This window comes from Podarcis pityusensis (genome assembly GCF_964106645.2).
Source record: "Podarcis pityusensis genome assembly, chromosome: 4".
Taxonomy (NCBI): Eukaryota; Metazoa; Chordata; class Lepidosauria; order Squamata; family Lacertidae; genus Podarcis; species Podarcis pityusensis.
The window spans coordinates 69,209,142-69,237,134 of NC_138027.1; positions in this window are offsets into that span (position 1 = coordinate 69,209,142).

Below are 27,993 nucleotides of genomic sequence, written 5' to 3' on the forward strand. Positions count from 1 at the left end.
CAGCTTGACATTAATCTCAGCACAATATGATCATTAGAAAGCAATATGCTCATCCAAAAATATTTATAAAATGACAAATCCTACGCAGTCCACTTAAAGATGAGCACTAAAAAGCCAACACACACAACTTGCTTCCCTATCAATTAATACACACCTGGGTATTATGACTAGTATTAGTCTTAATCAGGCATATTTCCCTAGGAAGTGCATTTCTTAAATGGGGAACTGCCACTGAGAAGGCGCCTTCTTGTATTACCACCCTCCCCACCCTCCTAAGAGGAGGCAGAAAGAGAAGGAGCTCTGATGACAAATGGGGAGTCTGAATAAGTTCCTATGGGAAGACCAAGCCTTGGAGTATTGGGTTCCTAAGTGGAATAAGCCTTTAAAGGTCAAAACCAGACAGCGCAGTGTTAATACACTCCTATTGTCTTATCGCCCATCAATTACCCATAATTTGTGTTAATACTGTACGCTCTAACTGTCTTATTACCCATCAGTGACCATATACAGTGGTACCTCGGGTTACATACGCTTCAGGTTACATACGCTTCAGGTTACAGAAATAACTAACCCAGAAATAGTGCTTCAGGTTAAGAATTTTGCTTCAGGATAAGAACAGAAATCATGCTTCGGCGGCACGGCGGAAGCAGGAGGCCCCATTAGCTAAAGTGGTGCTTCAGGTTAAGAACAGTTTCAGGTTAAGTACGGACCTCCGGAACGAATTAAGTATTTAACCTGAGGTACCACTGTAGAGCACAAAGCAGTCATGTATCAAGACTTGATACAGAAGGAAGATTCTTTTATAAACATGTTTTGATTCAAACAAGTGAATAATACAAAAGTGACAAAAGATGCATATAATCAGGGCAACCAACACTAGACTGTTAAGATAACTAAAACAGATACAGTGGTGCCCCGCAAGACGAATGCCTCGCAAGACGGAAAACTCGCTAGACGAAAGGGTTTTCCGTTTTTTGAGCTGCTTCGCAAGACAAATTTCTCTATGGGCTTGCTTCGCAAGACGAAAACGTCTTGCAAGTTTGTTTCCTTTTTTTTTTAATAAGATATTTATTAGGGTTTTTTGAAATATTACAGTGAAAATGAAAAAGAAAAAAGAAAAATACAAAATAAAAACAGTTAAAAACACACATATTTTCTATTACTTATTTTCCTTTAGCTTGTTTCCCGGACCTCCTCGTACCTCCCTTTTTTGTATTCCACTTCAATTTATTGGTTCAGCAAATCCTTACCATTAGATTTTAACCCATTTATAACCCTTTTTTCATATTCTCTTAGAGCATTACAGCTGGAAACCGCTTAATTACTATCCAACCTCTCTATCATTCATTAATTTTACAATATTTCTGTAAATAGTCTTTAAATTTCTTCCAATCTTCTTCCACCGACTCTTCTCCCTGGTCTTGGATTCTGCCAGTCATTTCTGCCAATTCCATATAGTCCATCACCTTCATCTGCCATTCTTCCAAAGTGGGTAGATCTTGTGTCTTCCAATACTTTGCAATGAGTATTCTTGCTGCTGTTGTAGCATACATAAAGAAAGTTCTATCCTTCTTTGGCACCAATTGGCCGACAATGCCCAGAAGAAAGGCCTCTGGTTTCTTCAAGAAGGTATATTTAAATACCTTTTTCAGTTCATTATATATCATTTCCCAGAAAGCCTTAATCCTTGGGCACGTCCACCAAAGGTGAAAGAATGTACCTTCAGTTTCTTTACATTTCCAGCATTTATTGTCGGGCAAATGATAGATTTTTGCAAGCTTGACTGGGGTCATGTACCACCTGTATATCATTTTCATAATATTCTCTCTTAGGGCATTACATGCCGTAAACTTCATACCTGTGGTCCATAACTGTTCCCAGTCAGCAAACATAATATTATGTCCAACATCTTGTGCCCATTTAATCATAGCAGATTTCACCGTTTCATCCTGAGTATTCCATTTCAACAGCAAGTTATACATTCTTGACAAATTCTTAGTTTTGGGTTCTAACAGTTCTGTTTCTAGTTTTGATTTTTCCACCTGGAAGCCAATTTTCTTATCCAAATTATATGCCTCCATTATCTGATAATAATGAAGCCAATCTCTCACTTTGTTTTTTAGTTTCTCGAAACTCTGCAATTTCAATTTGTCTCCTTCTTGTTCCAAAATTTCCCAATATTTCGGCCATTTGACCTCCATGTTTCCTTTTTCTTAACACCGTTAATACAGTTGCGACTTGACTTCGAGGAGCAACTCATAGAACGCAGTGTACATAGTAGCCTTTTTTGAGGTTTTTAAAGACTTTGGTGATTTTTGAAGCTTTTCCAAAACTTCTTTTGCAGCCATTTGGTAAGTTAAGCTTTTAAAACTTTTTTGGGGAGGTTTTGGATTTTGGGTTGGGGTGTTTGGAATTCAAGGACTTGGTGTTGGGGAGGGGTTTGCAAGAATCTGGAAGCTTGTGTGTTTTTTTTCTGCATTTTTATGATTTTCTGTGACCATTGGGCCACTCTGCTGTTTTTTTAAAAAAAATCTGGATTTGAATTTCTGTGTGCTGGGTGGCTGGGGGAACAGTTGGGGAGGGGTTTGCAAGAATCTGGAAGCTTGTGTGTTTTTTTTCTGCATTTTTATGATTTTCTGTGACCATTGGGCCACTCTGCTGTTTTTTAAAAAAAATTCTGGATTGGAATTTCTGTGTGCTGGGTGGCTGGGGAAACAGTTGGGGAGGGGTTTGCAAGAATCTGGAAGCTTGTGTGTTTTTTTCCTGCATTTTTATGATTTTCTGTGACCATTGGGCAACTCTGCTGTTTTTTAAAAAAAAATTCTGGGTTTGAATTTTGAAATGCTCTTTACAGTATGTGTGACTTTAAAGAGCACTTAATAAACTCTTGTTGTACCAAATTTGGCTTTGTTTGGACTTTTTTTGACCATAGGAACGCATTGTGTTTTAGAGCTGGAAATGAATGTTGGCTTTTTACAAATGAGTTAACAAATGAATTAGTTTCAAATTTCCTTGTATATATGCAAACAAGGAAAGAGTATTCATGACAGCACACTGATCTATAAATAGGGCTTGTTAAGTGTATTTCTGAACGCAAATTTGAAACAGAGCCCAAGAGAGTCAGACTCTCTCTCTCTCTCCAACTATGTAAATTTACATCTTTCTGCCAGCCATAAATTTCATAAAATAATTCAGTATAAACGATTCCCAAGGATACGACAAGTTGTGGTAAATTGCATTGCAAAAGAACGAAACAGAAAAGTGCACCGCTACATACACACAAATAAACATTTAACCTATTTATTTGTTTTAAAGTTGTCTATACCACTCTTCCTAAAAACATCTAAAGCAACATGCAGACATAACAAGTGTAAAATATGTAAGACAAAAAGAACTAAACAAAAATTGTCAGCACAAGAAACAGGAGCACTAATCTGCCAGCCACTTAAAAAGTTCGTTGTTAAAGAAAGGTGCCAACAAGCCTTTGAAATGTTGCAGTAATAAGACCACATGAAACTCTTAGGAGAGGACATTCCAAAGCACTGGAGCCACAAGGGGAAAGGCCCTGTTCCTTTAGAGGACCAATCTGATCTCCACAGAGGTGGAATTCAAAACATTTCACTGGCAGATGTCAACTGCTGTAAAGTCCTATACAACAGTATGAAAAATGTATTGGCTGTAGATGTGCAGTCATTAACTACTATAATAGCTTTTATACAAAAGTGCTATAATGTCTCACTAAACAACTAAAAGGAAGACTGAAGAACTGCTCCTAAGAACATGTACAAAATAGGATTGTAGTGTGTTTTAATTATGTGCATTGTTTAGAATTTTAATCTCTTGCATATACAGTCATACCTCGTGTTGTGTCCGCTTCATGCTGCGTCTTTTCCCATTACGTCCTGCAGCAACCCGGAAGTACCGGAACGGGTTACTTCCAGGTTTCACCGCTTGCACCTGCGCAGAAGCACCAAATTGCACTGTGCGCCTGCACAGACGCAGCGCTTCAAGTTACAGGCATTTCACATTACGGACAGGACTCCGTAACGGATCCCATCCATAACACAAGGTACCACTGTAGTTTCTAAGGCATGGGCCCAGTTCAGTCAATCAGCAACCTTCGCACAATTGTCGGAGATCATGAATCAGCATGCTTATGATTCATCAGAAGTTGTGTAGAGAGGATCGCATGGTTAGAGACAATAGATGTGCAATTTTGTGTGATCATGGCAACCCTTCCCCCTTTTAATCACTACAGGGGTGCAATTTGTGATGGTCATGTATGAATGGTACCTCACCAAGGAACTAGGTTCCCAGGAACTCACCTTCTCATAAGCCACAAGGTATTGCAAGCCTACACTCGCTCAGACAGGTGATCATGTGACGCCACTGGTCACTGCAACTTCATCATAATATGGTGAAGTATGCGTTTGAAAATGCAAATTGGTTAAATTTTATTTTGGACTCTTAACAGTAAAATAAGTACTGGGAATATTGTTCTCATACGAAATTGCTTAATTAAAGAGAGCGAAGGTCTTGAAAAGGGCCTCATTCCCAAGTTGTGCCCCGACACTAGGAAATCACCTTTTCAGGCACAGAAGCTGCTGAGCTGCTGAACAATGCAAGAATTTCTACACTGTCATCAGTTCTATACAACCAATTTTCTGGGTAACTGAGGGTTTATTTGCATGTAACACACCTGTATACACAGGGATGCAAATAAACCCTCAGTCACTCAGCAAATTGGTTGTACAAGAAGACAATTATCCCAGAATACTGAGAATCATGATTAACAGTCCAAAAATACAATTAACAATCCAATTTAGCCAGTGCCTGGTTCCATGGGAAGTTAGTACAGGGAGAAAATTGTTTCAACCAGCCTTCCATTCAGGGAGTAAGACGCATGATAGTAATCCATTCTCTTGATCAACAAAGAATCAAAGATGATGCTATTAAGATGCTTTAGGGTATAAAGATCATTTGGGATTTTCAGGCACTACACACTCTGATTTCTTCTTATTAGGAGCAAACTATAGTCTGTTGCTTCTTATTAGGAGCAAACTATAGTCTGTTGCTTCAGCTGTACTGAACAACCTATCATTTGCATAGACTATGGTTTGTCAGCAAACCAGGACTTCAAATCATAATCTGAACTGGAATTATAATCCCGATTTGCAAACGCAGAGCTCATTAGACTGGAATAGACCATAAGGTTATCAAGTCCATTGCCTTCCCCAGGCAGCATCGTCTATACCTAACTCACCTCCTTAATTAACACAGACCATCCATCATAATCCAAACTACAGAGCAAAACAAGAATAAACCAGGAATGTTACTTTAGGTCATTCAAGCAAACGAGCAAAGATATTTCTATCTGAGAATTCAAATGCTCTAGCTTTCTTTGGACACAGGTAGTAGAAAAGGAAATGTGGAGGCTAGATGGAAAATGTGTACACATTTTTCCGCAACGTTGTGTTTTGCAGGAGCGTTCCATATTGGGATTAATGGTTGCTGTAACAAAAATATTTTATTTTCTTGGAGAGGTATTTGGTGTTTTTTTTTTTTAGAAGGGTTGCCTCCCACCTTCATTCAGGCAAAAAGCACACAAACTGGTTTCTTACATATCACACCACTCATTATTATTTTTAGCACTTACTTTAAAATGTATCAATTATCCAACTGCTTTTTCTCCATGTATCTTAAAAGCGATCAAAAGCTTGCCTCCCATAAAGTAGCTTTGTTCTCTTACTGACTACCCCAGCACAAATATCATCCTAAATTTGGGGGGAGGGGGGGAGCATACCATGTTGTTGTTTTTTTGGAATACAAAGGCATTTCCCCTCCCCTTAATTAACTTGGCTCGTTTGTGAGGATCTGTTTAGCCAATCTAATTATTTTGATTCCAATTTCCAGCCTTATCAGGGGCTCAGTGGTGCAAGAAATCAAAATGCCTGTCTTCTCCATATGTGGCAATCTAAAAAGCTAACTGCTTCTCATTTGCTGAGCCATCACTGCATGGCCCAGGGGGCCCGTCAGAATACAATTTACGTTCAGTCTTGTAGAGCTGGCTTGAAAGGGTTTTCCCCATGTACTGAGGCTGAGCATTTCATATTGTACCATTTCAGATATGCTGCTTCTTGTTGCATCATCTGTCAAACCGCAGGAAATTCAAACAAGGAGCAGTGTTCTAGTAGAGACTTAAGCAAGTTCCTCCATTTATTTATTTATTTAAAAAAGAAAGGTATCAGACACCTTTTATTTCAATATACTTTAAAAAGTCACAAAACCAACCTTGAAAAAGCCCTCTTGGTGGGACCAATTTTGTGAAACTCTGGAGCAGTAAACACACAGCAAAAAATAGCAACTGGGCAGAGGTTAATTTCACTGAGGAAAGACCCACTGTGAATGTAGCCAGCCAGCTGTCATTTAGGCCCATGTTTATTGGTCTTCTACATCACATAACCAACCTCAAAAACTTCTGGGTTGTGCTCCATCACAGCTTCGTGTTACATGAACATATCAGTTTCTCCAAGGAAACAGAATAACACAGAAGCACTGTGACCGGCAAAAAATATGCAAGGTATTTTACGAACTCTTGTGCAAGCCATAATGTTGGCTGATATTTAAAGGCTCAGTTCAGCCAATCAAGGATTTTGGCATTTTTCTTATGGGTCAACACAGCCTCTCTTCCTCAAAATGAAAAACTATACAGCTCTTGCAAGGTCAATGTCCAACAGTATTAGTAATAAAAATAGTATCAATTAAACGCCACAAGCATAGTAAGAGTAATTTGCATGTTAGCGCAAGAGCTGTAGGCTTTTATTTTCTCCCGTTTTTATTAGAAATATAATATGTTTGGCAAGCTGTCTGGCCTCCCTTATGATGATGAATGCTGTAACAAACAATTTGCTGTATCTTTAGAGAAATGGTCAATTCAATTACATTATGCCAGAAGCTCTCCTATCCCTCTTTGCCAAATGTCTTTGCTGTACCCTGCTACAGACAGCCCATTTGTATTCCAGCACAGTAGGACACTTGTTTTATTGACGCACACAGCTCTACTTAGGTACTATCAACAGAACACTATTTCACTCCTCCAGCTCTCTGTTTCCTACCTGCACGTCCATACGCTTCCCCCCTCCGATTATTAGGATTTTCAGCTTTAGTGACTCCAATGCATATGCATTACTAATTATGTGCCTGAAACCAAGAAGCTATCAGCAAACAACAACAAAATACTTTTGCATCCAATTATGGACGAAAGCTCTTTTGGGGAGCTGGGGGGGGGGGGCGTCGGCAGTAGCAACACTTTCCAATTTAGATGATTTAAACACTGCATTTAAAGCAGGGCCTCAGATTCCGCCTTTGAGAGTACACCACTAATTGCTTCTGTTTCCCCCATTACTGCAGGAGCTGGTTTTCCTCAAAAGGATCAGCAAAAATGAGAACAGCAAATGCGCACACATGTCAGGCCAGGCCCCATCAGTAATAAACTTATTTTCAGGTCACCTGAAAAGGATGCCCACTATTTATACCGCAAGTTCCTCCTCCCTTCCTACCCTCACCCCCCAAAACTATCAGTCAAGGAATACCAGTTTAGCAACTCATTAACTACAGTCTCTCTTTTAATTTACTTTGGTTGGTGAGAAAACAGCACCTGCTCTCCACTACAAAGACTCACTGTGTGCAAAAAGGAGAATTAGCATTATGTCGACAGCTTCTGATTGGAGCCAAGCGAAATCCGGAGAAATATAAACCTATTCTATTTATCACAGGCACAGAATCATCATAAAAAGCAACCTGCTAGTCCCCAGGAATCACTTAAAACATCCAACCTCTAAACGAGCTTGTAAAACAACAGATTGTTCTTTGAAAGGCGTCTACTTCTAAATGCTTCAGCAGTGGTCATGATCAATTATCGTATTTACAACCTTGTAAAGCAGCAGTGTCTATATATTTAAACACCTAGGCCAAGCACATGGACTAGAATTCCTCCCTGCCCCCACTCAGCAAGATATACAGTAAATCTAATAAGAAACAAGAGAGATATTTAACCATGGCTGCAAACTTTCACCTGTTCATTAGTTACAATTCTGCTAGTTAATCAGCTTAGTGCTAATTATTATCTGTGAGGACAACCACTTAACTGGTGGCTCCAAGAATTCAGGGCACACTTTGTTTTCTTTTACTAAATATCACTCAAAAAAGACCACAGCAAACTGGTTAACAAAGCCGGTAAACCAAAGTTTGGACATAACAAAACTAAAATTGCTCTGCTGCAATTTCTCTCATCTTATTATGGCTTGTTTAAAGTGGCAAATGCGTATTGCAATCAAATTAGTGAAACAAAGCAAAACTAATGTAAGTCTATACACAGTTGCATGAGAGTAGGCCTCAACGCAGATACTGTAAATTTCCAGGATTAGCTGCTCATGTATTTATTTCTTAAAACTTACAGGCAGCTTGGTTATAAAAACAAACACCCAAACAATCCTCCAAGTCCAAGCTGTTTACAAAAATGTAGTAAATGCTACATTTACTCAAGGAATACAACCAGTTGTTTTAATTCAACAGGGTAATAAACAATAATACATTTCATAGAAAAGTGGAATTGTGCTGTATGTTAATCTCTGTAGTAGAGGCAACAATAGTTAGCTTCACTATAGGAAATGCAACCTTCACTCACTGCATAAATAATATGAAATCATAGCGGTTTTTGTAGTTTTCTCAGGTTCAGTAAATACTGGTGCAGCAGAATAACACTGGATATATCTTGATCACAATAAATATAGTTGGTATAGCAATCAGTGGTATAAACGCCGTAAATTGGACATGTTCATGAATGGCGTTGGTTCCCATGTAATATCAAACCGTGCAGTTTGCCATCCTGGTTTAGAGGGTTTGTGAAAACCATAGTTTGCAGTTTGTGAGGGGAGTCCAGGAGCTCTTCCATATAACACCAAACAATGGTTTGCAATTACATTTAATTCAACTCACTGTTAAGTTATTCAGGCTATAACTTGGAAGATGGACATTTGCCCAGTGCATTGGACAGAACAGCAACAAAGTTCCATTTCATTAAACCTGAATTCACGCTATAATTCCCAATGAATAAGACTAATTGCTTTACATATTCAAGTACAATACACACTGGGCATATTCCAACAAAAGTTAAGCTATTTTAAGCTCCACTGGTTTCAATTGATCATGCCCATTGCAATTATACAATAGGAAAATAATTTCAGTAATTCACTTACTCTGGGGGAGGAGGGGATGCTGTCAAATCCCCAGCTTTCCCCAATTTCACTTCAGGCCAGCTTTCTCTCTTTCGATACCCTGTTCAAAACATAAAAACAAAAACAGATTTATTACTACTACTCAAGATTAGAACTACTCAAAATACTCTAAAAACTGAATGAACAGAAGCAAAACCATATTATCCAAGGATACCGTCAATCAAAAAAGGCTGCTCAGATTACTCTTTGCATAGAGGTTGTTCTGAGTTTCGCATTGCTCCCCATTATTTCTGCCAAGGTAGAAAGTTGCACAGATCATGTTGGCTGTGTTCAGATGTAATGACAAACCATGGCTTACCTTTATGAGAATGAGCAGGTATGAGTCCTGACGCAGTCCTATACCCCTTCCTCCCTCTTGCACAGAGAGGTAGGAATCTTCTGGTCCCAGTTTGTGGAATCTTAGTCTCCCCTAGTTCCTCATCACTGTGCAAGAAGGGAGGGGGGGATTTGGAAGAATGAAAAGCCACAGTGTGCTCTCATGGCACCATGGTTTGGAGTTACACCTGGACAAAGCAGTAGTGCCCTTTTTATTTTTAAGTGTAGAAACGGAAAGAAGCCTTGAGCACAGATATAACTTATAAAAGTACTTTTAATATTATTTGGGCATGCCATGCTTCTTATGGGGTAGTTTGTCCACCTTTGGTTCCCACCCTGCACTCAGCTCTCACTTGTGGCTCCTAGACACTGTCAGCATGAGACAGTGGCCATACCAAAGGAAACAGCTTCAACTGGCTAGCTAAACCAAGTCAGGGTAGCCAACGGGTCTCAAACCCTCAGTGAAGTAGGGACTTTCCCTGCATGTGAAGACAGGCTCTGGTGGATTGGGCAGATGAGACCAATAGCGGGTCCAATGGCGAAAGAGCCAAGCACCCGTGCACATTAAACCATAGCTTATTTTAAATTATGGTTTAATATTTTGTGAAAACCAACTCACTGGCTGCAAAGACAGAGCTTGGTCAAATCATTTTACTTTGGCTTCCAGAACTGCATACCATTTCTCAGTTGTAGCTGCAAATACATAATACTGAACTTAGCAAGAGTGGGAAGCAGATTCTGGTTGCATTAAATCTGTATGCTCAACAACTGAAAACTTGATTATAGGATACAGAAGTTAAATGATGGTTTGTGCCCTGGTAAAAATTGGCTGGAATTAATAACATCCATGGTGCATGGTGCATTCCACTGTCCCGCAAGTGCTTTCCAAACACAAAAGAGCTGTATGAATCAAGTATTCCTGTGCAAAGGCTGAACCATGTGGCTGCATGGATTCAATTTTATTTTGGAGAGGACAACAGTTCAGTAGTCCTGCTATGTCATCCTTCAACTACTCTACACGTTTGCTCTGAACAGCTGCTTTCCTTTCATTCTGATGACAATGGCTACTATTTATACCGGGGGCGGGGGGAGTGCTCCTGCCAATTCATCTATGACAAGCTAGTGTTGAGCTGAATCATAAGCCCTAGCTTCTCAATCCCACTCGTGGTCTGTAATGCTCCCACTGCTTCCATCAATACTTCATGGCAGGGGCTCTGAAGATGGGCAAAGGTGACTCATTGGCCCCATTCGAACATAATGCTGCGCATCATAGTGTATTAATAGCAAGCCACACTATCTTCTCCCCTCTCTTTTTCTGTGGTCATTGAACGCTTTCATATCCAATTTCCATTTATCACAGTCTAGCATCTCGTCAGAACCCTAAACTGTGGTTTGTTATCTATGGTGTGGTTAAATAAAACTGCCTCGTAATCCATGATGGTTTGTTTCAAACTTCATTTGTCAGATTCAGACAATAGAACAAACAGCAGTAACCTAAGCTATAAACAAAATCTTCCAAACTCGTCCCCACAATTTGATGAAGAAAGGGTGGGTGGGTGGGTGAACCTGAGACTCACAGCAGCTTCATACTAAAATGCTGGTTTACCATGGCATTTAAACCAGATCATTGTGTTGGTGGCAGGGAAAGGATAGCATAGCACAGGAAACAGGGACTTTCCTAGGCATTTTACTGAAACCCCCTCTCTTCAAGCACTGCGCTACCTACAACTCACTTCTTCTGCAGTTGAAAAGCTTGGGAACAGCCCCAGAAAAAGCAAATGAAAAGCTCAGTTGGGGCAAGTTGAGTCTATTGAGCCTCACACTCTCATGTTGATCAGAAGTACTGAGTTTACTCAAAGTTTAGAATACTTTGTCAGAGGTTTTCAACCTTTTTGGGTCCATGGCTCCCTTGACATTCTTTCTGTGGGCCTGTGGGCCTCAGGAGTCCAGTTATTTCAGCCCTTGCCTACAGAGCTGGCAGTCCCTCACTTCTTTTCGAACTTTCTCCCTTGTGAAATGTTCCCTCAACCTCCTCTGCTCTCCCCTCTCCTTGGGAGTCCTCCGGGCAGCCACTGCTGGCACCCTAGTCTCTGAGCTGACAGCTGCTTCCTCACATTGCCCCAAAGGGGCCTGGGAAGCACCTCCTGGTCAGCCCCAGAAGCACCATTCACCTGGAGAGCTTGTAGCCAGAGCTGCTGCAACAAACAGCTGCACAAGCCTTTGGGAGGCAGAAACACAAGAGGAGTGAAGGAAACACAGAAGCCAGTGTTGCCTGCGGCCACCATTCAAGGCACCTCAGGGTGCCACGGCACACTGGCTGAAAACCATTGCTTTAAGCTTAGAGAAGGCAGTATGTAAAGTTTAACAAACTGAAGGACATCATCCTCTTTCTATGCTCTTCCCGATGGGAACATGCAGATGGAGACAGATATACCCCCGCTTCAAGTCATTTACATACTGTCATCTCTTGTACATTATTTACTACAAAGCTCGATGACTAAGCTCTTTGGCGACAAAATGGCGTCCGAGCACTGAACCACTGGTATATAACAAGTGGACTCTTTATTACTGCTTTTGCAATTGTTTAAGAATAAAACTATATTGGAAAGAAACTACTTTTGCCATTTTTATGGACGTAGATTGTTTGTTTACAGATAGTTGCCTTAGTGATATTACGTTGTGTTGATTAAAGTAGTCATTGTTTCACCACCCTGTTCATTGTTTTAGTGTATGAAAAAAGTCAAGACCCAAGTATCCCCAGGCCTACACCTCCAGATGGTGGAGACACCAGGCGCCATCCTGGCAGCTTCACTTGGTTGCAAGTGGCCAATAGCCAGGTACAAAATGTACCTGGCAAATTTCAAACACTGCTTTCAATATCTATTTATTGTTACATTTATATCCCACCTTTCCTCCAAAGAGCTCAAGGTGGTGTGCATGGTTTCCCCGTCCTCATTTCATCCTCAAAACAGCCCTGTGAATTAGGTTAGGTTGAGAGGCAATGGCGTCACGCAGTGAACTTCATGGATGAGTGAGGGTTTAAACTCTGGTCTCCCAAGTCCTAATCGAACACTCTAACCACTACACAATACTGGCTTTCAATATGACACCACAGTAAACAAAACCCAACTAAAGAGACTTACAAGATACATAAAAAATTCTATTCAGAAGAAGGAAAACTTGTCATAAGAACTTAACCAATTTTTATTCAAGGAAAATAACCATCAGTGGAAAACATTTTGATATGCAACTTCTTTCACAAATGTTTACTGCAGAGAACTGCAGAGAACCTTGCTTCTAGAATAGTGCCTATAACCCCTTTCAGGGTACAGGCTCCCCCAACCTGATAACCTCCAAATGTTTTGGACTACAACTCGCATCATCACTAGCCAGCAGTGACCAACATCTGCAGGGCACCAGGTTGGCAAAGGTTGGCTTAATGCATGTATTTCCTAACCTCACATCCTTCCTTCTGAAAACATGAACATGGATAACAAAATGTCCCTCCTCACCCCACCAAATTATGGTGAGCTGTGAAAGAATCTAGATAGACGTTAACTGGAGATCGTCCTGAAAATACTATCTGAAGAGCCCTAAGGCATTTCATGCTGATATGTTTCTGTGCTGGGTAAGAATTTAGTTGCAGCATGCTCCAACTGCAGACTAAAATCTCCTTAAAACAATTTTCCAGTGACATTACCTGCTACTTTGGTTCAGTACAGTTCAGTTCAATTTATTGTGTCTCGCAAACAGCCATTACACACATGAAAATAATAACACGAATATGTTTACATTCACAGGACTACTTAAATACCAATAATTATCTAATTTGCAAATGTGTAAGTGTATTAGCAAAATCCTAACAAATACTTACAATCAACTGTATTTGAGATGCATTTCATATTTTATATGAGGCTGTAATGCTATACGCACTTACCAGGGAGTAAGTCCCATTGAACTCTGTTGAAATTGAGTATAGGACTGCATTGCAAGAGTATTGCAACTGTTTTGACTTGGAATCCATTTGGTGTAGGTCCACCGATGGACAGTATCTATCAGCAGAACAGCTAAGTGGGCAAACTCCCCTCCACAGGAAACTCCAGCCCCAAAATTGTCTCCCATACATTCTCCCATTTTGTCATCAGACATACACCTTTTCGATGCAACCACTTTTAATGTTTTGTTGTTACCTAGAGAACTTTATTAGGTGACATATGAATATTGTTAAATAATACATTAAAACTACATTTTATTTTAGAGACACATAATTGCACATATAAACTAAAAACCCGTAACTTTGGTCTATAAAAACTACTGGGGTTTTCTTCACAATCATCTGCCTGTTGCAATGAGCTTGAATAGGGCAGAGAACCTATTTGCTCAAAGATGTACAAATAAATGGTTATGTCAACATAGCAATTATGCAACATTTTCCATCCTTAGATGTCCTAATACATAATAAAGGAAGTAATGATTAACTCAGTTTTACAGAAGCTTAGCAACATCGGTGCTATAAAGACAACATTTTGAAAAGCAGATATGTAGAACGGCTTTATGTTTGATGCAAACAGCTGAGAGGATACGGATGTCAGGACTGGGCCAGATCAATGGATACAACCATACCCAAAACTTGCCCAGAGCAGAAGTTGCTGGACTATGATTCCCATAATTCCTGATCAGTAGGGCTGATGTATGTTGGAAGAAGGCTACAGGGCTTCCCAACCCTGCCCTAGAATATGTTCTTGAGCCTGAGAAACTGAAGCCTGAAGGACAGAAATGCAAAGGATTCTGCTCTTTTGATCAGGCATGGGAAGAAGGCCTGGGCAGTCCAAAGGCTTCATACTTCCTGCCAATCTCAAGGGCCAGTATTTTGCCCCCCACCTGCCCAATTCCATTCTGAGCCTAAGCGCACACAGGCAACGCTTTACCTTCTTCTGCTTAAAGCCTCAAAGCCCTTGACTGTGAGAGTGGTTTATGCTTCCACTTATGCCTTTGAGTTGCGCTTCCTCTTTTTAGGGGTATGGAAGAGGGTCCCTCCTTCTCAAGAGAGAAGTGAAAGCAGTCATAAAGGCCCAGAATCAGATGTTCTCTTCTTCAGCGGACATGTTTTTGATGGAAAAAAGAGCTTTTTAGGGATTCCAAATCATAGTACAGTTGTACCTTGGTTGACAAACGCCTTGCGACTTGAACGTTTTGGCTCCTGATCACAGCAACCCTGGAAGTGAGTGTTCTGGTTTGCGAACATTCTTTGGAACCCAAACGTCTGACACTGCTTCCTTGGCTGCAGGAGCTTCCTGCAACCAATTGGAAACCGCACTTTGGTTTCCGAAAGTTTTGGAAGTCGAACAGACTTCTGGAACAGATTCCGTTTGACTTCTGAGGTACTACTGTATTAGAATCATAGTATTGTAGAGTTGGAAGGGACTCTGAGGATCATGCAATTCAGGAATATGCAGCTGTCCAATACAAGGATCAAACATGCAACCTTGGCATTAACAGCAAAAAGGCTCACAAGGAAAACTAAATGCCACATGTGGGCTGCCCAAATTTATGCTGGGGTTAGCACTTACATCAGAAATATGCCAGAAATGGCCCAATGAAAAATTGCCAAAAAGGGAGCATATTTTGCAAGGAGAGAGCAATATTTACAAAAAGTGCTAGGTACCTGTATTTGAAGTCACCACCTAATTCAGCAATTCACTGACTAGCCCATTAATGAATTATGCTTCATAGTGAAGCTATTTGAAACAGACACCAAGCAAAGTAATGTTGATGTTGGGCCCTACAATTTGTTTATTTCTTCATCAACTCTAAACCAGAGAAGGGGTGTCATCCTTCATTGTATACAAAGATCTGTGCAACTTCATATTCATTAATATTCTGTAGTACCCAATGTTACCATAAAGCACCAATGCTGCAGCAAGCAAAGGCTCTAGCAGCTCAGCCAGCTGCTTGTGGCTGGAAAGCCAGACAGGATGTTTGTGACTGTTGCCATGGGAACAAAGGGGCAGTCCATTCTGTACTGAGCACCGGATGTTAGCTCAGTGTGTGTGTGTGTCATATGACCCGTACTGGATGTACTTGGGAGGAGTTTTCTTCTTGCTGTTGTTGAGTGCAGACATGATTCTCTGTACTGATGTAAGAGGCAGAAATAAATGATGTAAATAGTTTTCTGTCTGCTTCTTTCCCCTCCCTGGGGACACCAAAGGGGAGAGAGGAAGAACGGTGTGTTCCTCTCATACATCTGAGAAGAATCGCCGGACCTCGCCTGCTTATCAGCAGAGGTTGGGAGACGCGGGGAGGTCGACAGGAATATCTGCCGGTGCCTACGCTGTGGCAAATTCCTCTGACCCAGGCAGAATTCCAACAGTGGCAGCCTTCGGATGGTTGCGATTCATCGGACATCTGCATGAGAGGCTGGTGGATTGTCCTCCTCTGCTCCAAGGAGGAAGAGAAGCGTCTGAAAGTAGCCAGAGGCTCCACAGACAGCTGGTGGAAAGAAGAGGTGTTTTCCAGAGCAACAAAGTTCAAGGTATGCTGCATTTCGGGCTAAAAGTGTGAACGCAGGAAGATTAATTCCCTGGTTCACGGAGCTGCGTTTCAAAGAAAACAAAAGCTCCGGAGGAAGAGGCCTGCAGCTTGAAGGCTGAAGCCTGCATTCCACAAATTTTTGTGGTAGATAAGATGTCCTCTTGAAATGCATTGTTGCTAGGTAACGGTCCTGGAAAGTTACTGGCAAAGGGGCTGGACTCTGAGTGTAAGCCTGGGAAAGCGAAACAAAACCAGAGAATGTTTTGGCTACAAGGTTTACGAGCTCTTGGAAGGGACTTTTCAATAGCAGCCTGAGTTTAGCTGCCAGGTGCAAAGAGCGTAAACAATTTGCAGTTTGCTGCGTGAGAAAGGAAAAAACAGCTGTTGGATTTTGCAGCTTGTTTGGAGGTGAAAGAGGCTTGGCTTCAAGATGGATGCCAAGAAAGGGGGAGGTTTGCCTTGCCCACCTCCCTTATCCAATGACAATTATTCATCTTGGTCTGTAAAGATGAAGGCCCTGCTGCAGAATCAGAGGCTTTTTGATGTAATTGAAAACCCCATCCCTGCAGCACCAACCAGAGGTTGGGAATCACGGAATGTAAGGGCCAGGACTGCTATAATTCTGTGTGTCTCAGATGATCAGTTGGTGCATGTTCAGCATTTAGAAAATGCGAAAGAGGTTTGGGACACGCTGCGTACAACGCATCAGAGAGATGCTGGTTCTTCAGCGTTGCTGTATTTTGAGAAATTGACCAATCTGAGACTTGCGCCTGATGGAGATGTTCAAGCGCACCTGACAGAAATGAAGTTTCTGCGTCAACAGATGGTGGAACGCAATTTTCGTCTTCAGGAGGAAGTGTTTTGCTTCATGATGATAAACAGCCTTAGCCGCACCTACAAGGTTGTTGCCAGTCAGCTTGGTTCCCTACCGGCCGCGCAGCTGACCGCGGAGAGAGTTTGTGCTGTGGTCCTGAATGAACACGACAGACTTGCTGCACTGGAAGAAGAAGGATAGGGGGAGGGAAGAACAGAGTTCTAATTCCCCCACTGCTGATGCTACTGGGGAGCATGGTGTAGCATTGAGTGCTGTCCGATGCTACAATTGTGGACAGACTGGGCATCTACAGCGAAACTGTAAGAAGCCGCGCCAGTCAAGAGGAGCAAAGAGCAGCTCTACGAAGCCTGAGGCGTCAGGCAAAAGCCGTACCAAGTGCCAGGTGAAACCTGCAAAGGCTATGATGGCGAAAGGAACCACGCCAGATGTTGGGAACTCGTTCATAATTGACACGGGCGCAACGGTTCACATGTGCCCACACAGAGGACTGTTTTCGACGTTGAAGAAGCAAAGCTTCACTGTGAAACAGGCCAACGGTCAGGAGTTGGAAGCGACTGGAATTGGGACTGTGTATCTTGAGAGTCTGAACTTGACTATAAGCAATGTTTACCTGGTTCCAGAACTGAAATTTAATCTGCTGAGCGTGTCGCAGATTGCAAAGAAAGGACTGAAACTGTCCTATGATGCTAAAAGCTGCAAGATCTACAAAGATGGAGAACTGTTTCTTACTGCCAAAGAGAAAGATGGACTGTATTTGTTGACTTTTGATCAAAGTGATTACATGAAATGTAATTCTTCTGTTTCTAACGAAATCTCTCTTGCAGGGGTGACTAAGACCAAGAAGGTCGACAGAGCATTTCAGCGGGTGTATGCTGATGTGATTGGTCCTCTAGAACCATCTAGAGGCGGTGCACGATTTTACCTCGTGTGTGTGGATTGTTTCACTAATTATTCTTGGGTTTATATGATGGAGAAACCGCAAGAAACTTTAGAAAAGTTTCAGGAGTTTTGTGACAAGGTTAAAAATATGCATGATGCTAACATTGATTGTCTTTTCACAGATGACAAGCAAATTTTTCTGTTACAGAAGTTTCAGAAGTTCCTGGATGGAAAAGGGATAGACCACAAAGTGGCAGTTTCGCAAGAAGCGTGGAACAGGGGGGTCTGTGTAAAAGTGAACAAAGAATTGCAAAAGGGGATGAATGCGCAATTGCTGAGTTCACATTTGCCACATGAATATTGGGCCGAATCGCTAGCGTCCTATCTTCATGTGTGGCTGAGAAAAGTCTCAACAGAGTTGGGATGTTCTCCTTTTGAGAAGCTGTTCAATAGAAAACCTTCTGTTGCCTACTTTAAGGTTTTCGGGTCTCATGTGAGAACAGAAGCTCCAGGTGGTGTAAAGAATGCCAGAGGCATTTTTGTGGGATATGAAAAAGGTCTCTACAGAGTACTTTTGTCTGAATCTGGTCAGGTGATTCTCACAAAGTTCCTAGAGAGTGCTCCAGAGCAAGAGCGGGTTGTAGTACAAACATTTCCCACAGAGGGTTCTGATGATAATGATGATGATGAGTTTGATCTTATTGAGTTCAGTAGTACTGATGATGACAGCGATAGCTCAGACAGCTCAGTTGTCACAGTCATTGAGAGGAAATCTCACATAATGACTAGACCCTCAGAAGAGGAGGATGAACCACTGATTGCTACTGGTTCTCGACAGAGTCCAAAGGTTGAACCAGTGAGCACAGAGGATCAGAACCTCATACGTAGGTCTGAGAGAGCAACGAAGGGTGTACCACCCAAGAGGTATTCAAAGGAGTTTGCTAACCTTGCATATGTTGCTATTGTAAACGACCAAGGACAGATTGAAGCTGTGTCTGAGTCAGAGACAAAGGCACAACAGAGAGTTGTTAACCGAGGTAATGCGAAGTCACACAACCAGAGAGGTACATTGGTTAAACCAGTGGCGGGTAGTTCCAAGGGTGGAACTGAAACAACAGGGGAATGTTATAAATATAACAACTGTTTGTTTTCTTCTCTGGATGACGCTTTGCTCGCGGCACACATTGATACTTTAGGGGGAGTATGTTACCATAAAGCACCAATGCTGCAGCAAGCAAAGGCTCTAGCAGCTCAGCCAGCTGCTTGTGGCTGGAAAGCCAGACAGGATGTTTGTGACTGTTGCCATGGGAACAAAGGGGCAGTCCATTCTGTACTGAGCACCGGATGTTAGCTCAGTGTGTGTGTGTGTCATATGACCCGTACTGGATGTACTTGGGAGGAGTTTTCTTCTTGCTGTTGTTGAGTGCAGACATGATTCTCTGTACTGATGTAAGAGGCAGAAATAAATGATGTAAATAGTTTTCTGTCTGCTTCTTTCCCCTCCCTGGGGACACCAAAGGGGAGAGAGGAAGAACGGTGTGTTCCTCTCATACATCTGAGAAGAATCGCCGGACCTCGCCTGCTTATCAGCAGAGGTTGGGAGACGCGGGGAGGTCGACAGGAATATCTGCCGGTGCCTACGCTGTGGCAAATTCCTCTGACCCAGGCAGAATTCCAACACCCAACTGTTGTTATTATTACACATTATTATGCATTTTTCTGAAAGACCCAATTATCCAGACCCTAGATCCTGGGATTATTGAATTATTATTCTTCAATTCAAATTAAAAGAACAAAGAACAGATTAGAGTTGTAATAAAAATGAGTTTCTTGACTAAAACCCGATTCTAAGAATCTGTACAGTAAAACCTTGCACCCCTCAAAGTCTTTAATCTGAACCAGATTTCTTTCTCGTTATCTTCACTTTCTGGTTTAACCACCATTGTTCATCCTATTGCTCCTGAATATTATAAGTGCATTTTAACCATACAAGCCCATCAGGTCATGGCTATTATGAAGTATGTGTGCATGTATGTATATTCATATGTATTTATAAAGCATTCATGCCCTGCTTTTCCATTTAAATTTCAGCCAACAAAAAATATACCAAAGATTAAGCACACAGGGATATCAAGTTTAAAATAAGTAAATCACAAAACTGATTTAAAATATTTATATCTCAGCTTTCCATAAAATGCTCAACATAGCATTCCAAGAAATATAAAAACTGACAAACAGTTCAATAGGCCAAATGCCTTTTGAAATAAGAAGGTCTTCACAAGATGGCAGGAAACCATCTCAGAGAAGGGAAGGCAAACTTCTCCTGTTAGGGAGTTCCTCACCCTAGGCAGAACCACAAAGCCCCCTCCTGTACCCCAATGAATCAAACTTAAATGTTGAAGGGACATAGAAAAGACACTATTTGGTAGATATCCCAGTCTTAAAACATCAAGGGGTTTAAATTTAAGGACCTTCATGTTGAAGCATATTTTGAGTTAGGCCAGAAGCAAATAAGGCTGTTGCAAAAGGGAAGTCACATGCTCCCAGAAACTAGCTTCAACCAAATATCTAACTGCTGTGTTGTAGACTTAACCATCAATTGTTAGGAAACTATCTGCCCAGGAACCCTGGGAGACCTCCTCTGAGGATGAGGCGTGGGACTCCAGAGAGAATCCCAGTACAACTGGAAGAACTTGCTAGAGTCCTAAGACATCCAGAAAGACTGTCAAGGGCATCTCACCAGCCACTCACCACCCACAATCGCTACAATAACCTCTACGGTCAAGCCCTCCCTCGACCAGCCTCAAGATTAAGGCAACAGACCAGTGGAAAGCCCAGAGTCTGCCAGGAAGTTTTAGCAACTGCAGTCTCTCACGGAAAAGGGGTTTGCTCAAGAGAAGGAAGAAGTCTGAGAATATTCAGGGGTGAACAATGATGTAGCTCGTGATCAGAATGAAGGGTTGGCAGTGAGGAGATAAGCCTAAATTGTCGGGAGAACAGCTCCAGCTCCAATCCTGAGTCACAGATATCAACATGTCCTATTCCAATGCTCACCTTTCCTGTTCTCTGGGCCATTTATATTGTCAACAACTAGGTTTGCTAGAGAAGCACTTGGATAAGGAGATGGAGATGTCTGTAGAGGTCAGAAGCACCAAACTCCACTTTTCGGCACATCACACTGTATATCATGAAGACGAAATATCTGCTGGCCAGAACATGCCTGTCATTTGATTGTCCCATGGCCAAAACATCCCTCTGTTGCCTCTGGGGTAGGTGGACCAAATAGAGCTGGGAAGATGGTGAAAAATTTGTACAGTGGTACATCAGGTTAAGTACTTAATTCGTTCCGGAGGTCCGTTCTTAACCTGAAACTGTTCTTAACCTGAAGCACCACTTTAGCTAATGGGGCCTCCTGCTGCTGCCGCGCCGCTGGAGCACGATTTCTGTTCTCATCCTGAAGCAAAGTTCTTAACCTGAGGTAATATTTCTGGGTTAGTGGAGTCTGTAACCTGAAGCGTATGTAACCTGAAGCATATGTAACCTGAGGTACCACTGTAATACTTTAGGATGACTTAATCCAGGAATTAGGTACTGGGAAATGTGGGTGTTCACAGGGCTGGCAAGTACACCATCGAAGATGAGAGAAGGTCATGAAACAAGTCTAATAACCAGGAAAAAAGCCTATTGTTTCCTTGCCATCCTGAGATTTTTGCAAAGTGAAGCTCCTGACCACAATTTTTTAAAAAAATCCTGGTTCTAGGCTTATGGGTGCTCATACATGATAAAGATGTTTCCATGTAGGCTGATTAAAAACCCCCAGCAAAGGTTGGTTTTGTTAAGTCTCAGCTGTGCTTTATTTGGTACCTCTCATTGTCTGAGATACTTAGAACTGCATGCCAACTGTACAATCATGCAGTGTTAGAATTTGCTTCCATTATGTAACACAACTGCTGAGCCGCAGAACATTTAAGAACTAAAGAATGAAAAGATAGCCCTAATTAAACAGTCAGTTCCACATTCCTAGGTATTCGTTGACCTAGTTTGGAATACCACACCCTACTGTGTTGTGAGGGTGGAAACAAGAGTACCTCGGAATATCTGCTGGCAAGTTGACACTTGCAATTTAATGGTTTGGCATGCTATCACAGCAACTATTCTTTGTTCCTTAGCCAAAGTTTGGCAACACAGGCTTCACAAGCTCCACTGATATAAGCACCCCTATGCAACAAGTAGGGGTTGGCCTGGGTGAATTATTTGAGTATCTGACCATACAAAACATACCATAGATATACAGCAAACCAGACTCCGGGTAGGGGATACTTCAGTGTTTTAAGTCGTGTGAATAAAAGGCAGCCACCATGTGGTGGCAGCAAGGAGAAATAATTATTTGCTAAATCTAAACTCCAGTTACAAAAGTGAGATTGGCTTGTATAAGCATACGTAAATAAAACAGGGTTGTTCACCAGTATAGCTGTTGTTTCTTTGGGTGGTCCTTTCTAGAAAGGTTTCTACTTTTCAAGAGTTGCCTCGGGTATTCTTCCAAAAGTGCAAGTCTAGAAGTATGTAGACTATCGTGACCACCATGAGGGTTTTATTTATTGTTTTGGTCCACAATATCCTGGTATGAAAATTGGGGGTGGGATGCGTGATTGCACAGAGGACCAATTGTAAAAGCAACCACTATAATTAAGCAACCCCGTTTTCCTTATTTGTGGCTTCTATGCAGTCACACTGCGGCGCTGATAGTTTTCTCTCTCTGAGTGTCTGACTTGCCTTAAGAACTGCAATTCTGGCAGAAAGCCCTTGCAAATGTAGCCAAACAATTTACTTAGGAAAAATTAACTGGGTTCCCACAAGCATCTCTATTGGGACTAGTGCTTTTTAAATGTTCACAAATTATCAAAAAGTTTTAAATCAGTAAACAAAGTTGCTAAGGCAACTTGAATTGGCAATTGGAGATAATCATCCTGCATTCTGATTTAAAAAAAACCCACATAACAGATCCACAACTATCCCAGGAGAACTGGGGTCTAATTATATAGACCAAGAGAATGCTATCATAAAAGCTCCACTGTAGACCTCTTTTGAGGAATTGGTTTGTGTGCAGTCCTATGTGTTTTACTAGGAAGCAAGTACTGCACTATGAAGTTCAATGCTTCGTCTTGGGTAAGCTCGCATAGGTTTGCAGGCCAAGTGCTCAATCAAACTTGCACACTAAAAGTCATTTCATGTTGAACTGTGAGAGCAGCTGTGTTCCCATCTCCCGTCCCTTAATACCGGAAGCAAATCTGGCTGGGGTTTTTTTATTTCTTTTTTTTTAAAAGAACAGGAATGCTCCTATACAAGCTGATGTTCTTGGCCGCTTTCAGTGTCTATTCCCCTTCTGCTAGCCAGGAGAAGAAGAAAAAACATGACAGGGATTTAACATTTCAAAGACTATCTTAAAACACAGAAAAATTCTTATTTGTGTAAATAGCCAGGGAAATCGTTCTTCATTCATGCATGTCAAGGCAGGTTTCTTTTATATTCTTGCAGTCGCCATTCAGTATTTATACATCTGAATTTTGGTACCTTTTAAAAAAAAAAATAATTGCAGAGTGTGCTATAGGGTAGATTTAAATAAAAAGGAATTAAATGTCTAAAACAATTCAATTCTCTTGACACCTGCAAACTGTTCTATTAAATTCTGAAATCTTAAAAAGCTGAATGCTCCAAGTAGAATTAATTGTTAAAAGGTATCCTTTATCAAGCAATGATATAGTAATTATATGCTTCAGAGGAACTTCTAACATCTTGCCAATGGAACATGTGGCCACATACACAGATCGGAGTTTTCTTAACTACAAATTAAAGCCATGTTTTCACTTGCCTTATTAGGAACTTGGCTTTCATTCACATACATTCGGATTTATGGGAAATAGTGGGTGATGGGCAGAGGCTGGGTAGAATCAGAAGGGTACTACAGAAGCCAACTTCTCCATTTGTCCTAAATAATGTTTTCTGACTTTGGCAAGAATAACTCCCAGTGAATGTTGTGCTCTGCTGATCTCAGCCAAGATATAAACTTGTATTTTCAACACTCAATATCTACCATATAGGCTAATGGAAACTTTACAGACCACATTTTCCTTCTCACAGCAAAAATGTCACCACAAATGAGATAACAATCTTAACATTGAAGAAAATAAAAATAGCTTTTTTTTTTAAGCACCCATTGTTTTCCTCCTTTGTGGAGCTGCTTCTGTCCACTCTCTGCCACTGCGATGGGTTTACTTGCCAACTTTCTAAGCGTTTTGCCACTCAATATCTTGGAATCTAATGGAGCTCATCTTCTGTTTATTCTGTTTATCTAGAAATTTTATTGGGCAAGGACCCAACCCCCACTCCAGAGCATATTTTCTGGGTGTATGCAAGGGGTTGCAAGAGAGAGGAGAGGAGAGGAAAAGGAAATCCCATTACACAAGTGAAAACTGTTGCACAACCGGGATACCACAACTGAGCATCATCCATTCATACTGAGAATCTAGGTCAGTCACCATTATGATCAGGCATCAGGTATTTTTATGTTGTAAATGGCCCTGTGATCTTCAAATGAAGGGTGGTATACTTACTTACTGAATGAATGAATAGGTAGGTAGGTAGGTAGGTAAATGGAATCTTGAAGAGTGTTTGAACTACAGTGGTACCTCGGGTTACATACACTTCAGGTTACAGACTCCGCTAACCCAGAAATAGTACCTCGGGTTAAGAACTTTGCTTCAGGATGAGAACAGAAATCGCACGGCGGCGGCGCGGCAGCAGCAGGAGGCCCCATTAGCTAAAGTGGTGCTTCAGGTTAAGAACAGTTTCAGGTTAAGAACAGACCTCTGGAACCAGAGGTACCACTGTACTGGCCCAGTTCACATACAACACTAAACCATAATATAGCATCCACAAGCCCATACAAAGCATCAGCCTCGAACCCCTACTCCCACCCCACTCTCCTTCTCCCACATAGCCAGGAGTAGTTCTGATGCATTTATAGGTCCTCCCCCCCCCCCAAAAGGGTCTTAGGTAGAAACCAGGGATCCTGAATAAAACCAAAAATGGTCAGTTTAATAAGCCAGCTTCATAGTCTGTGGTTTGAAGCTAGCTTATTATTACACAGAACAGAGTTTGTTTTAAACCAAGAACTCTAGTTCATATGTAAAGCCAAGATACTTTAAAAGCTAAACTATAAGCTTGACATAAGTTTTTGTCTCGGCCACGCAGGAGAAAGTGAAGGGAGGAGAGCGCTTCACTTGCCTTATAGACAGGTCTGTCCATGTCACACTAAACATGTGAACACAATCATTATACCCTCTCTCAGGGAACGTATCCTGACCAATACAAAAGTTGACAACTTTCCTATCATTCCTTCACCAGTTCTCAAGATATTGACCAGATACTTCCCAATAAACTGTCTTGAGGTTTGTACACGGTTTTGACATTCTGTCTATGATCAGCAGGTACATAAATGTTAAGAAATAAAAACAAAAATAACAGAGACAAAAGAACCTACCAAAGGTCATCGCTCTTCTGTGCCAACTGACTGTGTTTCAATCACTGGACAAACCTTCTGGGTTTATAAGCTTTTTTGCTTATATGGTCTTTATACCTTGTATTTCTCCTCTGAGAGCAAGTGTTCACTACCCATGATTTCAGACTAAAGGAGAGTTTGCACAACCAAGTTCTTCCTATCTTTGTGACTCTGGGCATGAAAAAGGTTCAAGTCTGTGTTTTGCTGCTCCGTCACACATGTATGTAACCCTTGTGGCTTTAGGCATCAGCACTACAACAAAATTGGACTCACCAGATGAGATTTCATATTTTAATGTGAAATCTCATCTGGTGAATACGTCTAATTCTAGAGTCCACCATACACGTTGCCCAGGCTTGCGCCTCAGACAGTCTACTTCGGTGCTGCTACCACAGTGATCTTACTTCACCCCCAGACATGCACTTCATTGTGTCTCGAGCAGGAGTGCCAACCTGAATAAAATATTGTGGGGGCCCAGGTAAGCCCCACCCCACATAATAAATCACATGACACAATGCACACACACCATTTGAATGCGAATACCTATCAACTTGGGGGAGGCAGCCCCCTCAAATATTTTATTGTGGGGGCCAAAGCCCCTACAACCCCTAGGAGTTGGCTCCTATCCTCTTGAGTCAGACGGATGCCAACAACTAAAAAGTGATAGCAAAACTTTGATAGGAAAAGTAGTCATATTAATGAAGCCTTAGTTATGGTTTTTCCTTCCCTTCTTTTTAAGAAACACTGAATAAAAGGAAAGGATAATATTATTTGAAAGTTAGCCAGATATTCATGTAGTATTTATACATTAGATACCCTTATGCAATTTAACAATGTGCATTAGTTTCATCTTAATCATTATATTCCAAATATTTAAAATATTTGCCAATAAACCAAGTGTTTAAGCATAGCTACATTACTAAAAAGAAAATGTCTGTCCTTTTTTCAGAGCTTATCATCTCAATTACTAATAGACAAGAAACTGAGATAGTATACTATTTCAGAAATAGTATTTGAAAATTCTTTATAAAAGCCTTGCTCCAGCAAATTCATATTTTATAAATAATATTAAATAATACTCTATAATTTACATCTAAGCTTCCTTGTAAGCCATAGTTGAAATCCACTTCTTAAAAGTAGCTGGTGCTTTAAATAGACATACACCTAAAAAGTTTTTGAGAAGGAGCTGAGACTCTGCTATGGAAAAATACCCACTATTATGAGATTGGTTCAAACAATCGTTTTCCACAAACAAAACAAAACAAAACAAAAATTGTGCTTCCCAGTGTGGATGAAAAGTAGTAAAATAAGAAAACTGGAATTGTTTTTCGTTACAGCCTTACTGAGGACTTCCAGGAGAATGGCCAGCCACAAAGGATCTGGGCATAATTTTACCTCCAAGTTTTTGGTGCATAAATCAAAACACCTGACAAAAAGGGAAATCAAAAGGTTGAAGGTTTCAGACACCGTGTGGTAATATTTGCACTATTTGCAAATATTTGCATCAGTTACAATGCCTGCCTTGAGACGAGGTACATTGCACCATTTGCTAGTCATACAACAAGCATTGCCACTCACCTGAGAGTGTCTGGGAATTATCTTGTGCAAGAACCTGTTATGTAATGAACAGCTGCTTCTCACTGCATCTGAATGGTAATTTAACCAGCAATTGTGAGAAACCCAGTCTCCCCACCCCCACCCTTAGTATTTGCCTATCTCTTGTGACTAAACACTGGCAGGCAGAGTTCAGAACACATATGCAAGAAGCTTCACTGTGGGAAGACAGTTTCATATCATCTGGATCGCAAGGACAGTCATACCTCTTGTTACGTTTGCTTCATGATACGTTTTTTCAGGTTGCGTCCTGCGGTGACCCGGAAGTACTGGAAAGGTTACTTCTGGGTTTTGCCACTTGCGCATGCGCAGAAGCGGCGGATCGCGACCCGTGCGTGCGCAGACACGGGTTGCGTTCCTTTCAGGTTGCGAACGGGGCTCCGGAACGGATCCCATTCGTAACCAGAGGTACCACTGTAATATCAATCTGTATAGGAAGACTTAAATATACAGCTGAAAAAGGCTGCTGACCCCTGTTCAAGATGATCAAAAGGTCAAATTCCAAGAGCTAGAAACAGGCAGTGTAATTCAAAGGCAGGCAGGTATGGAGGCCAAATTCCAAAAGGAATGGGAAGGGAATAGGAACTTAGCTGGGAAAGATCTTCTCCGACAAACTGGAGCAAGTTCTGAAGCCGGCAGCAAGTTCTGAAGCCAGGGTTTTATGTGGCCTAGTGGACCAGCATTAGTGCCCTGAGACAGCAGGCTGGGGACTCAACTAAAGATGGGCCTGTATTGCAGAGCTGGTGGCACCCTTAATACATAGAGCTCAATGCACCAGGATTATGGTTGGCATAGCCCTGGGGGGATAAGCAGTGAGACATTGGATCCCAGCTGCTAAAAGACCCCATCTGAAAACAGTCCTCCCCCCCACACACCCTGGGAATCACAGGTGACCTAAGCAAGCAGGCAGGTGGGGGGGGGAGAAGAATCCAAGCCAATGGCTAAATGTTTTCATCAGAAAACAT